The sequence below is a fragment of the Aquarana catesbeiana genome, linkage group LG05, assembly GCF_042186555.1.
Source record: "Aquarana catesbeiana isolate 2022-GZ linkage group LG05, ASM4218655v1, whole genome shotgun sequence".
Classification (NCBI taxonomy): Eukaryota; Metazoa; Chordata; class Amphibia; order Anura; family Ranidae; genus Aquarana; species Aquarana catesbeiana.
This window is the reverse complement of record NC_133328.1, coordinates 3740071-3754030: the sequence shown is the minus strand read 5'-3', so window position 1 is coordinate 3754030 and position 13960 is coordinate 3740071. Positions and strand designations below refer to the sequence as shown.

The 13960-nt window shown below is 47.9% G+C and overlaps 2 non-coding genes across 2 annotated transcripts; both read left to right on the top strand.

Moving 5' to 3' along the window:
* Nucleotides 1–5689: 5689 nt before the first annotated feature.
* Nucleotides 5690–5776, top strand: TRNASTOP-UCA (transfer RNA opal suppressor (anticodon UCA)). The gene has a single exon. It is a non-coding gene; the product is annotated as a tRNA-Sec (tRNA).
* A 2765-nt stretch (nt 5777–8541) lies between these two features.
* Nucleotides 8542–8628, top strand: TRNASTOP-UCA (transfer RNA opal suppressor (anticodon UCA)). The gene has a single exon. It is a non-coding gene; the product is annotated as a tRNA-Sec (tRNA).
* Nucleotides 8629–13960: the final 5332 nt, after the last annotated feature.

Below are 13960 nucleotides of genomic sequence, written 5' to 3'. Positions count from 1 at the left end.
GAGAAGGGGGTTGAGGGATAGAGAGAAGGAGGGTGAGGGATAGAGAGAAGGGGGGTGAGGGATAAAGAGAAGGAGGGAGAGGGATAGAGAGATTGAGAGAAGGAGGGTGAGGGATAGAGAGATGGAGGGCGAGGGATAGAGAGAAGGAGGGCGAGGGATAGAGAGAAGGAGGGCGAGGGATAGAGAGAAGGGGGGCGAGGGATAGAGAGAAGGAGGGCGAGGGATAGAGAGAAAGGGGGCGAGGGATAAAGAGAAGGGGGCGAGGGATAGAGAGAAGGGGGGCAAGGGATAGAGAGAAGGGGGCGAGGGATAGAGAGAAGGAGGGCGAGGGATAGAGAGATTGAGAGAAGGAGGGTGAGGGATAGAGAGAAGGAGGGTGAGGGATAGAGAGATGGTGGATGAGGGATAAAGAGAAGGAGGGCGAGGGATAGAGAGAAGGAGGGCAAGGGATAGAGAGAAGGAGGGCGAGGGATAGAGAGAAGGGGGGCGCGGGATAGAGAGAAGGAGGGAGAGGGATAGAGAGAAGGAGGGGGAGGGATAGAGAGGAGGGCGAGGGATAGAGAGAAGGAGGGTGAGAGATTGGGAGAAGGAGGGTGAGGGATAGAGAGAAGGAGGGTGAGGGATAGAGAGAAGGAGGGAGGGCGAGGGATAGAGAGAAGGAGGGTGAGAGATAGAGAGAAGGAGGGCAAGGGATAGAGAGAAGGAGGGAGAGGGATAGAGAGAAGGAGGGAGAGGGATAGAGAGAAGGAGGGAGAGGGATAGAGAGGAGGAGGGTGAGGGATAGAGAGAAGGAGGGTGAGGGATAGAGAGAAGAAGGGAGAGGGATAGAGAGAAGGAGGGAGAGGGATAGAGAGGAGGAGGGTGAGGGATAGAGAGAAGGAGGGAGAGGGATAGAGAGAAGGAGGGAGAGGGATAGACAGAAGGTGGGTGAGGGATAGAGAGAAGGAGGGAGAGGGATAGAGAGAAGGAGGGAGAGGGATAGAGAGAAGGAGGGAGAGGGATAGAGAGAAGGAGGGGGAGGGATAGAGTGGAGGAGGGTGAGGGATAGAGAGAAGGAGGGTGAGGGATAGAGAGAAGGAGGGAGAGGGATAGAGAGAAGGAGGGAGAGGGATAGAGAGAAGGAGGGAGAGGGATAGAGAGAAGGAGGGTGAGGGATAGAGAGAAGGAGGGGGAGGGATAGAGAGAAGGGGGGGGAGGGATAGAGAGAAGGGGGGTGAGGGATGGAGAGAAGGAGGGTGAGGGATAGAGAGAAGGAGGGAGAGGGATAGAGAGAAGGTGGGTGAGGGATAGAGAGAAGGAGGGTGATTGATAGAGAGAAGGGGGGTGAGGGATGGAGAGAAGGAGGGTGAGGGATAGAGGGATATATAGAGAGGAATTAGAAGTCTGGTGTCCCCGGTCCTCCTGCTTTCAGTATGAGACTAGCAGCCACATTCTGTTAAAAAAATAAAAATGTAATTGCTGCGAAGTGTAATCATAGGCCCGGTGATGGGCTCAGCGCGGTAATCGCAGCGTCCCACTTTCACCAGACTCAATTTCTAGGCAATGAGCGTTTCCTGCCCTCCAGCCAGACGTCAGGGACGTTCCATTCGGCGGAGGTGTCCGGGGTTCACGAAGGTTCAGAAGTAAAAATTGAGCTTCATCTGTTTCCAGATCTGATTTACATAAACGGCAAGCTGCTTTACTGACACGTGCTAATAAGCCGGAGCCGGAGATAATTAATAACTTCCAGTACATTCTGTGAACGCAGGAAGAGTAAACAGCAATTATTGGGCAGCAGAAAAATATTTGCCCGTCTTTGTGCAGCCTGAATAAATGAATGTGTGGGGAGAGAGGACATTCACCGAGGAGCACGCACGGTGCAGACACCTCCATTTACTAACTACTTGGAATCACAAAGTGATAAAGTGGTCCCAGCCCCCCCAACAAGAAACTATTCCTGTTCTCTGACTCCTTCTATTTATGTCAATGTGAATAAAGTTCCAAATAAAATGATATTCCAAACTGTATTCTCACCTTCTATTGCTATCAGCCTCCTTCAAATCTCCAAATTCTTTTTGTGATTGGACTACCTGTTGGAGGGTGGCTACGTTCATTCCCTATGATCCCACTGTATGTAGGAAGGTAGCCAACCTCTCTTGATCACTACCGGGATTGACTATGGGATGTGGACTATAGACTATGGTCTAAGGTCTAAGGACTAGGGCCTATGCTCTAAGAACTATAGTCTAAGAAGTATGGTTTAAGTACTAGGGACTATGGTGCAAGGTCTAGGTACTATGGCCAGAAATGAGGGATTGTGGATTATGGTCTAAGAACTATGATCTAAGGATTAGGGACTATGGTCTAAAAACTAGGGACTATTGTCTAAGAACTATGGACTATGGTCTAAGGACTAGAGACTATGGTCTAAGGTCTAGGTACTATGGACTAGAAACTATAGTCTAAGGACTAGGGGCTATGGTCTAAGAACTAGGGACTGTGGTCTAAGAACTAGGGACTGTGGTCTAAGAACTAGGGACTGTGGTCTAAGAACTACGGGCTATGGTCTCAGAACTATGGTCTAAGAACTAGGGACTATGGTCTAAGAACTAGGGACTATGGTCTAAGGGATAAGGACTATGGTCTAAGAACCAAGGACTATGGTCTAGGAACTAGGCACTATGGACTAGGGTCTAAAAACCAAGGACTATGGTCTCAGAACTATGGTCTAAGAACTAGGGATTATGGTCCAAGAACTAGGGACCATGGTCTAAGGACTAAGGTCTATGGTCTAAGAACCAAGGACTATGGTCTAGGAACTAGGCACTATGGACTAGGGTCTAAAAACCAAGGACTATGGTCTCCGAACTATGGTCTAAGAACTAGGGACCATGGTCTAAGGACTAGGGACTATAGTCTAAGAACCAAGGACTATGATCTAGGAACTAGGTACTATGGACTAGGGTCTAAAAACCAAGGACTATGGTCTCCGAACTATGGTCTAAGAACTGGGGACTATGGTCTAAGGACTAGGGACTATGGTCTAAGAACCAAGGACTATGGTCTGTGAACTAAGCACTATGGACTAGGGTCTAAAAACCAAGAACTATGGTATCAGAACTATGGTCTAAGAACTAGGGACTATGATCTAAGAACTAGGGAATATGGTCTAAGGACTAGGATTTTTGGAAAAGAAGGATATTGTTTAGTGTGGTATGGTAAGGTGTTAGATAGTGCCATCATCCCTATATGAAGTAAATGTAGAAAACCTCTTAAAATGGGACTATATCGATCAATACTTTGTAGAACCCCCTTTCTCTACAAGTCTTATTGGGGATGTCTCTACCAGCCTTGCACATCTAGAGAGGGACATTTTTGCCCATTCTTCTTTGTAAAATATCTCAAGCTCTGTCAGATTGGATGGAGAGCATCTGTAAACAGCGATTTTCAAGTCTTGCCACAGATTCTCAATATGATTTAGGTCTGGACTGTGACTGGGCCATTCTAACACATGAAAATGCTTTGATCTAAACCATTCCATTGTAGCTCTGGCTGGATGTTTAGGTTCGTTGTCCTGCTGGAAGTTGAACCTCCGCCCCAGTCTCAGGTCTTTTGTAGACTCTTAACAGGTTTTCTTCTAAAATTGTCCTGCTTTGTCTCCACCCATCTACTCTGACCAGCTTCCCTGTCCCTGCTGAAGAAAACCATCCCCACCACATGATGCTGCCACCAACATGTTTCACGGTGGGGATGGTGTGTTCAGGGTGATGTGCAGTGTTAGTTTTCCCCACACGTAGCGTTTTACTTTTAGGCCAAAAAGTTGAATTTTGGTCTCATGTGACCAGATCACCTTCTTCCACATGTTTGCTGTGTCCTCCACATGGCTTCTCACAAACTACAAACAGGACTTCTTATGACTTTCTTTCACCAATGTCTTTCTTCTTGTCACTCTTCCATAAAGGGCAGATTTGTGGAGAACACGACTAATAGTTGTCCTGTGGACAGATTCTCCCACCTGAGCTGTGGATCTCTGCAGCTCCTCCAGAGTTACCATGGACCTCTTGGCTCTTCTCTGATGAATGCTCTCCTTGCCCGGCCGGTCAGTTTAGGTGGACGGCCATGTCTTGGTAGGTTTGCAGTTGTGCCATACTCTTTCCATTTTCCGATGATGGATTGAACAGAGCTCCGTGAGATGTTCAAAGCTTGGGAGATTTTTTTATAACCTAACCCTGCTTTATTCTTCTCCACAGCTTTATCCCTGACCTGTCTGGTGTGCTCCTTGGCCTTCATGATGCTGTTTGTTCACTAAGGTTCTCTAACAAACCTCTGAGGGCTTCACAGAACAGCTGTATTTATACTGAGATTAAATTACACACAGGTGGACTCTAGTGGCGTCTGGTGCTCAAAATTTTTTTTTTGGGGGGGGGAGGGGGGGCGCAAACAAACTGAAAAATTCTGAAAAAAAAAACATTAATTGCAGCTTCACTGTGCCCATCAAATGCTGCCACTGTGCCATAGAATGCCACCACTGTGACCGGCCCGCTCGCCGTCTGCACGAAACTTACCCTGTCTCGGGGAGCCAGCGGGTGATGGCTGCGAGTGGTGTCCTTCATGCGTCTCCTCCCATCCTCTCCTCCTAATAGGCATCCAATCACAGCGCCTGTAGTTTCAGCCAATCAGGTGATGGGTAACAGACCCGAGCACCTGACTGGAGGAGAGGCGGTTCACCGTTAGGAAAGCAAATATTCATTTGCTGTTCTAACACACCTGGGTGAGGTCACCTTTTTTAAAGCCTATTAGAGCCTATGGCTCTAATCAGGTGCTTCAAAAACACCCCACGCTGCTGTAATTCAGGCGCCCGATGCCCAAAAAGGGGCCAGGTGCCTGAATAGGGGGTTGCAGCGGCGGCCATGGATAAATTCATGCTACGCCCGTGCGCCCTTATGGACGGGCCACCACAGGGGGACTCTATTTACTAATTAGGTGACTTCTGAAGGCAATTGGATCCTCTAGATTTTAGTTAGGGGTATCAGAGTAAAGGGGCTGAATACAAATCCCCCCCCCCACACTTTTCACATATTTATTTGTATCATTTATCATTTTCCTTCCACTTCACAATTATGTGACACTTTGTGTTGGATGATCACATAAAATCCCAATAAAATACATTTACGGTTTTGGTTGTAACATGACAAAATGTGGGAAATTTCAAGGGGTATGAATACTTTTTCAAGTCACTGTATATAGATATATGTTATAATAGATATAATACAGTAAATCTATACAAAGTGTCCGAGTCTCTCAGAGTTTATTTATTTCTGTTTTTCACGATTGTACAAAATCTTCATCTCTGATAAATTCCGGAAGTGTTTATATATTAATCCTCAAATGTGAGTTCAACTTTTTTTACATAAAACAATTGAACCGTTTATTCCTAGTTGCCCTTTAAATATGTAAATCTGTTCCCATTTGCCAATACCCAGAATGCTTTTCACAGCACAGCATGCAGCTGGGCCAGCACCGTCTCTGCTCACTGCTGCATCTTATCTTGCATTTACTGCATTGTGATTGGATTATTCATTGAGCTCCGTGTCAATCACAATCCTAATATTAGAACTTTCTTTTTATACTTAGGGGAAAAAAACCTCCCTAATCTGAATCATCCAATCAGCTCCGGCTTTATATACAACATGGGATGGCCCATAACATTGCCCAGATGACCCTCAGTGGTCTGGGGTGCAGGCTTCAAACCTGTAGCTGCCTAGCGGCGGAGTGGTTCAATTCCACCCTCTGGGCGTTGGTGGTCTGATCTGATATTAGATACATTCTTTTCTTTTATATGCATCCAAAATGCCAAATACGTACTTTACCTATAGCTGTGTTTCTTGACTGGGATGCTGTCTGAGTTCCTCCGAGGTGTCGGGAGCACAGGACCCGGCTTGCTCTGGATCAGCGTCATGGATTGCCATGGTGGGGTGGAGCTGGCTGCCAGCACCATAACAATCAATAATGCTCCAGGGCCAGGTTGCACAGTGTCATTCATTGCTATGGTAATGGCGGCTAACCTAACCCCCCCCCATGATTGACCTTCTAAGCTCACTGGCCATAGTGCAAAGGCCATGCAGTGCATTATGATTTTAAAAAAATGATCCCAGTCAAATCTGTAACCCGCAACATTTGCCTCAAATCCATGAAAACGGCAAACCTGAACTAGTCAGGACCAAAAGCAGTTATGATGGTCAACTCAAGTAGAGAATTGATCCAGGTCGGGTAGGTGGAAAGTGCAGTTAACCTCTTCCCTATAGAGGTAAAGTCCAGGATGAAAGTGGTGAGTCTCTGGAAGTGAGAGTGTAGGGTAGGGGCACAGGAGTGTCTGGTTTAGTTCCTCAAATTGACCACTAGCTGTCACCATAAGAGTAGGTGCCTGCTAGAGGACTTGCCAACCCTGTCCCTGCTTGTGTGGGGCATCTTGAGTAAGAGGGCTCAGTATAAATCAGTCATTTTCCATGGAACCCTAGGGTTCCTCACAAGGTTACCAGGGATTCCTTGGGTTGTGACCAATTGCCTTCCCATCTGATGGTGCCTGCATGGTTCCAGGGCCAACACCACTTGGCTAGGCCAGCGACACGACACCAGTGATCTCTTTTAGTTGTCTGTAAGTGTGGCATTCTTCCTACTAATCACCAATATAAGGGGCATTTTTTCCATTGGACCACAATGAATTACTTTTTGGCAGGGGTTCTCTGAGAAATCAAAATTATTTTTTGGGTTCTTCTGGGGTAAAAAGTTTGAGAAAGGCTGGTATAAATAGTCTGGCGGGAATTGGACATGGGAAGCTGTGCAAAGTCCAAGCCATTTGAAGGTGTAGTCTTTGAGGATCTAGTTTTTTGGGGTTTCCCTTACCAGGGAAACAGGGAAGGAGTGGTGTAATACTGATGGGACTACTCACACCTCTGTAATATGGGGTGCATGACTCTGGCAAAGCCTGAAAGGTATGGGCTGCTCCTCGGCTCTCATCTCTATTGTTATCTCTTTGCAACTTAAGGAATGTGCCATCACCACTGTGATTACCGAAAAGATGTAAATTTACACATCCAATGTGTTTCAGTACAGCATTAGAGGCTTGCATTGTGTCTACTCTTCCTTCTCCTAACCTCAAGAATGGAAACAAAGCTTGTGTTGGGTGAGACTGATGTTGGGTGAGGCTGCTGTTGGGTGAAGCTGGTGTTGGGTGAGACTCATGTTGGGTGAAGCTGGTGTTGGGTGAGGCTGATGTTGGGTGCGGCTGATGTTGGGTGAAGCTGATGTTGGGTGAGGCTGATTTTGGTTAAAGCAGATATTGGGATAGGCTGATGTTGGGTTAGACTGATGTGGGGTGAGGCTGATTTTGGTTGAAGCAGATATTGGGTGAGGATGATGTTGGGTGAGACTGATGTTGGGTGAGGATGATGTTGGGTGAGACTGCTGTTGGGTGAGGCTGATTTTGGTTGAAGCGGATATTGGGTGAGGCTGATGTTGGGTGAGACTGATGTTAGGTGAAGCTGCTGTTGGGTGAGGCTGATGCTGGGTGAGACTGATTTTGGGTGAGGCTGATTTAGGTTAAAGCGGATATTGGGTGAGACTGATGTTGGGTGAAGCCCATGATGGGTGAGGCTGATGTTGGGTGAAGCTGATGATGGGTAAGGCTGATGCTTGGATCTATTGTCATAGGGCCTGAGTAATGCATGGAATGGGCTACTGGGTGTTGCTGGTTAGGCCAGGTCGGGGGCACCGCTGTAATGGCGCTCAGGGGAGGATCCTGTGCTCATAGCGCCTCCCCTAAGGGAACCAGCCAATGCCAAGCAGCAACAGGTTAACGAGTACAGGTTCTCCCCACCACATGGAGGACATGCTCTCCAGAACGCAGCTAGGCCACAACGCAACAAGGGTTCTTTTTTATGAGTATGGTATATGGGTCCCAGTAGCAAAAAGTGGGGCTCATCATCTAGGCCCCCTTGGCCACACAGCCTGCTCCCCCGTTGCCTTTGCTATCCTGATTGGCTCTCTAGGCTGTGGGCACTTCATCTGTACAGGTTCCGGATCTGTTTTTCAGGTTTTGAGGCATTTCTCGCCAATCAGTGTTCTCCTCTGAGTGACGGATAAATGTCTGTTCTCTGAGACTTTATTTATTTCTGTTATTTCTGTTTTTCATGACTGCACAAAATCTCTGAAGGTTCCCAACATATTAAATATTAATCCTCAGATGTGAGTTAAATTTTTTCTTAATAAAACAAAAAAACCTTTGTTTCCTTTACTTCCACTTTAAATATTCAAAAACATTTGAATCTGCCAATACCCAGAATGCTTTTATCAGCACAGCATGCAGCTGGGCCGGCACAGTCTCTGCTCACTGCTGCATCTTTTCTTACATATACTGCCTTGTGATTGGATTATTCATTGAGCTCGGTGTCAATCACAATCCTAATATTAGAACTTTTTTTAAAGATTAGAAAAAAACCTCCCTAAGTTGAATCTTCTAATCAGCTCAGGCTTTATATACAACATGGAATAGATAGTGATATTGCCCAGATGACCCTCAGTGGTCTGGGGTGCAGGCTTCAAACCTGTAGCTGCCTAGCGGCAGAGTGGTTCAATTCCACCCTCTGGGCGTTGGTGGTCTGATGTAAAAAAAAACCTGTGGTATGCCTCTGACATTAGACACATTGGTCTCTTTTTTTATGCATCCAAAATGCCAAATACTTACCTGCCTGTAGCAGTGTTTCTTCATCGGGGGGGTTGTCTGGGGGTGTCGGGAGCATAGGACTCACTTTGCCCTGAATCAGGGTTCATGAATTGCCATGGTGGAGGGGGAGCTGGCTGCCATAACAACCAATAATGTGCCAGGGCCAGGATACACAGCATCAGTCATTGCTATGGTGCTGGCGGTTTGCTTGCTCACATGACTCTGATCCAGGGAAGGCGGCATGCAGGGCCATCCCCACGATCAAGGAGGATGGAGGTCCACCAACTTCAGACCTTCTGCACCTCCCACCCTCTGCTGTGCTGCTGTAGCAAAAACGTGGGGCTCCTGATGTGAAGACGGGGCTCTGTGATAAGGGAGCTGTAATGTAATTGGCAGGCTCTGATGTGATGGGGGGCTCTAATATATAGGGGGGACCTTTGATGTGATGGGAGGACCTCTGATGTGAAGTGGGAGACTCTGATGTAAAGGGATGACTGATATGATCGGGAATCTCTGATTTGATGAGGGGGACTCTGATGTGAAATCTGCATGTGATGGAAGGATTAATGTATTGGGCCTTCTGATTGATAGGGGCAACTGTGAAGGGGACTCTAATGGGGTGTATTCCCATGTGATCGGGGACCTTTGATGTGATGGAGGACCTTTGATGTGATGGGGAACTATGATGTGATGGGGGATCTCTGATGTAATGGGAGGATCTCTGATGTGAAGGGAGGACCTCTGATGTGATGGGGGATCTCTGATGTAATGGGAGGATCTCTGATGTGAAGGGAGGACCTCTGATGTGATGGATGACCTTTGATGTGATGGGGATCTATGATGTGATGGATGACCTTTGATGTGATGGGGATCTCTTATGTGATGGGAGGACCTCTGATGTTATTGGGTACCTCTGATGTGATGGGAGGACCTCTGATGTGATGGGGGATCTATGATGTGTTGGGGGTTTCTCTGATGTGATGGGAGGACCTCTGATGTGATAGGGGGATCTCTTATGTGATGGGAGGACCTCTGATGTGATGGATGACCTTTGATGTGATGGGAATCTATGATGTGATGGATGACCTTTGATGTGATGGGGATCTCTTATGTGATGGGAGGACCTCTGATGTTATTGGGTACCTCTGATGTGATGGGAGGACCTCTTATGTGATGGGGGATCTATGATGTGTTGGGGGTTTCTCTGATGTGATGGGAGGACCTCTGATGTGATAGGGGGATCTCTTATGTGATGGGAGGACCTCTGATGTTATTGGGTACCTCTGATGTGATGGGAGGACCTCTGATGTGATGGATGACCTTTGATGTGATGGGGGATCTATGATGTGTTGGGGGTTTCTCTGATGTGATGGGAGGACCTCTGATGTGATGGGAGGATCTCTGATGTGATGGGGGGACATCTGATGTGATGAGGGGACCTCTGATGTGATGAAGGACCTCTGATGTGATGGAAGGACCTCTGATGTAATGAGGGGACCTCTGATTAGCTGGAGGACCTCTGATGTGATGGGGGGACCTCTGATGTGTAGGAGGTATTTCCATGTGATAGGAGACCTCTGATGTGATGGGGTACTTTCATGTGATGGGGTGACTTCTGATGTGAAGGGGGACTCTGACATTATGGGGATCCCTGACATGAAAGGGGGGCTCTGATGTGATGGGGGGCCTCTGTTGTATAGGGGGTACTGCAATGTGAAGGGGAGACTCTGAGGAGGCTCTGAGGTCATGGGGTTCTCGGATGTGAAGGGGGTACTCTTATGCTATGGGAGGACTTCTGTTGTGAAAGTGGACCTCTGATGTGATGGGGGGACCTTTGATATAATATGGGATCTCAGGATGTGATGGAAGGACCTCTGAAGTGTAGGGGGTAGGGATGAGCCGAACACCCCCCGGTTCGGTTCGCACCAGAACCCGCGAACGGACCGAAAGTTCGCACGAACGTTAGAACCCCATTGACGTCTATGGGACTCGAACGTTCGAAATCAAAAGTGCTCATTTTAAAGGCTAATTTGCATGGTATTGTCCTAAAAAGGGTTTGGGGACCCGGGTCCTACCCCAGGGGACATGTATCAATGCAAAAAAAACTTTTAAAAACGGCCGTTTTTTCGGGAGCAGTGATTTTAATGATGCTTAAAGTAAAAAAAAAAAGTGAAATATTCCTTTAAATATCGTACCTGGGGGGTGTCTATAGTATGCCTGTAAAGTGACGCGTGTTTCCCATGTTTAGAACAGTCCCTGCACCAAATGTCATTTTTAAAGGAAAAAATCTCATTTAAAACTGCTTGCGGGTTTAATGTCATGTCGGGTCATGGCAATATGGATGAAAATCAGTGAGACAAACGGCATGGGTACCCCCCAGTCCATTACCAGGCCCTTTGGGTCTTGTATGGATATTAAGGGGAACCCCGCACCCAAATTAAAATAAGGAAAGGTGTGGGGCCACCAGGCCCTATATACTCTGAACAGCAGTGCAAACAAGACAGGGACTGTAGGTTTGTTGTTAAGTAGAATCTGTTTGTAATTTTGAACATTTTTAACGTGTTTAGCTCCAGCCAAAAAATCTTTTCTAAGCTTTTTGGAAAACATAGGGAAGGGTTATCACCCCTGTGACATTTGTTTTGCTGTCTTTCCTCCTCTTCAGAAGATTTCACCTCACTTTTTTGTCCCAATGAAAAATGTTTTTTGAAAATTTGGGTTTTTTTGTGGAACAAGGATTGGAAAGCATCAGTGGAAAGGAGAAATTGTTTTCCCATATTAACTCTTACAGGAGAGAATTTCCCTTCCTAGGGGTAGATTTCATCTCACTTCCTGTTGTCTCCTTCCGTTTGCAAGTAGGAGTCATTTGTAAGTTAGATGTTTGAAAGTAGGGTCCTGCCCTATATACTCAGCAGAAATTTGGGCCTTAGGTATTGCTGTGGCCACAACACTGTAAGCCCTCACAGGGCCCTGCTGTGAAATATTAGATCAAGAATTGTAATTACATGCCCCTGTTGAACAGGAGCTGAAAAATTAGGCCTTAGGCACTGGTGCTGGTGCCACAACACTGCAACCCCTCACAGACACTCTAGTTGGAACGCAGGAATGAGCCCTGCTGCAAAGTATTGCTTCAAAAATTGTAATTACACGCCCCTGTTAGACAGGGGCAGAAAAATTGGGCCTTAGGCACTGGTGCTGGTGCCACAACACTGCAACCCCTCACAGACACTCTAGTTGGAACGCAGGAACGAGCCCTGCTGCAAAGTATTGCTTCAAAAATTGTAATTACACGCCCCTGTTAGACAGGGGCAGAAAAATTGGGCCTTAGGCACTGGTGCTGGTGCCACAACACTGCAACCCCTCACAGACACTCTAGTTGGAACGCAGGAACGAGCCCTGCTGCAAAGTATTGCATCAAAAATTGTAATTACACGCCCCTGTTAGACAGGGGCAGAAAAATTGGGCCTTAGGCACTGGTGCTGGTGCCACAACACTGCAACCCCTCACAGACACTCTAGTTGGAATGCAGGAACGAGCCCTGCTGCAAAGTATTACATCAAAAATTGTAATTACACGCCCCTGTTAAACAGGGGCTGAAAAATTGTGCCTTAGGCACTGGTGGTGGCGCCCAGAACCAAAAATGTTCTTACAAGCTATCAGCGTGATGATTGAGGAGGAAGAGGATAATTACTCAGGGATAGTCACTCAGCATCAGCATAGGCAGTCTTTGAAGGGATCTGAGATTTCAAAAAAAATTATTCGGTTACATCAGCATCAGGTGCTTGGTAGCTGGTGGTGATCCAAGACTCATTCATTTTTATGAAGGTCAGCCGATCGACCGAGTCGGTGGACAGACGCACCCTGTGATCGGTTACCACGCCTCCAGCAGCACTGAATGTGCGTTCCGAAAGAACGCTGGATGCAGGACAGGCCAGTAGCTCAATTGCATACTGTGCAAGCTCTGGCCAGTGATCCATCCTCAAGACCCAGTAACCCAGAGGATTTTCGGTGGGAAAGGTGTCCAAGTCTGATCTTGCCCCTAGGTATTCCTGCACCATATAAAACAGACGCTGGCGATGGTTGCTGGAACCGATCATACCTTGGGGCTGCGGACCAAAAAATTGTCTGAACGCATCGGTCAGACGGCCACCTTCTCCACCGCTCCTTCTTTGACTGACCGAAGCCTCAGCAACACGTTGTCCAGAAACAGGAGTTTGTAACCTCCCAGTCTCTGGGAACGCGTTGCACAGACCTTTCTGCAAGGCCTCCCGAAGATGTTTCATCCTCTGCTCCCTCTGCGATGGCAAGATAAGGTCCGCAACCTTACCCTTGTAACGTGGATCAAGGAGGGTTGCCAGCCAGTATTGGTCCTTCTCCTTGATACCACGAATACGAGGATCCTTACGCAGGCTTTGCAGGATCAGGGAGGCCATGCAGCGTAGGTTTGCTGAGGCATTCGGTCCGGAGTCCTCTGGGTCACTAAGAACGACATGGTCCGCAGCCACCTCCTCCCAGCCACGTACAAGTCCATGTGTTTCTTGGGACTGATCCCTTAAAGACTGCTGCTGATGCTGAGTGCCAGGCTCCACCTCCATACTGACACAATCTTCCTCCTCCTCCTCTTCCTCCTCGTCCTCTTCCTGTGTGATCGGCGGGCACGCAGGAACACTGTCTGGATAAAGGGGGCCTTGAGAGCTAAGGAAGTCCTCCTCTTCCTGCCTCTGTTCTGCCTCAAGTGCCCTGTCCATTATTCCACGCAGCGTGTGCTCCAACAGGTGGACAAGGGGGACAGTGTCACTGATGCATGCACTGTCACTGCTCACCATCCTCGTGGCCTCCTCGAATGGTGACAGGACAGTGCATGCATCCCTGATCATGGCCCACTGGCGTGGGGAAAAAAAACCAAGCTCCCCTGACCCTGTCCTGGTGCCATAGTCGCACAGGTACTCATTGATGGCCCTCTGCTGCGTGTGCAGCCGCTGCAGCATGGCCAACGTTGAGTTCCACCTGGTGGGCATGTCACAGATTAGGCGGTTCTTGGGCAGGTTAAACTCCTTTTGGAGGTCCGTCAGCCGAGCACTGGCATTATATGACCGGCGGAAATGCACACAGACTTTCCTGGCCTGCCTCAGGACATCCTGTAAGCCCGGGTACCTGCCCAAGAACCGCTGCACCACCAAGTTAAGGACGTGAGCCAAACAGGGCACATGGGTCATTTGTCCCTGTCGGAGGGCAGAGAGGAGGTTGGTGCCATTGTCGCAA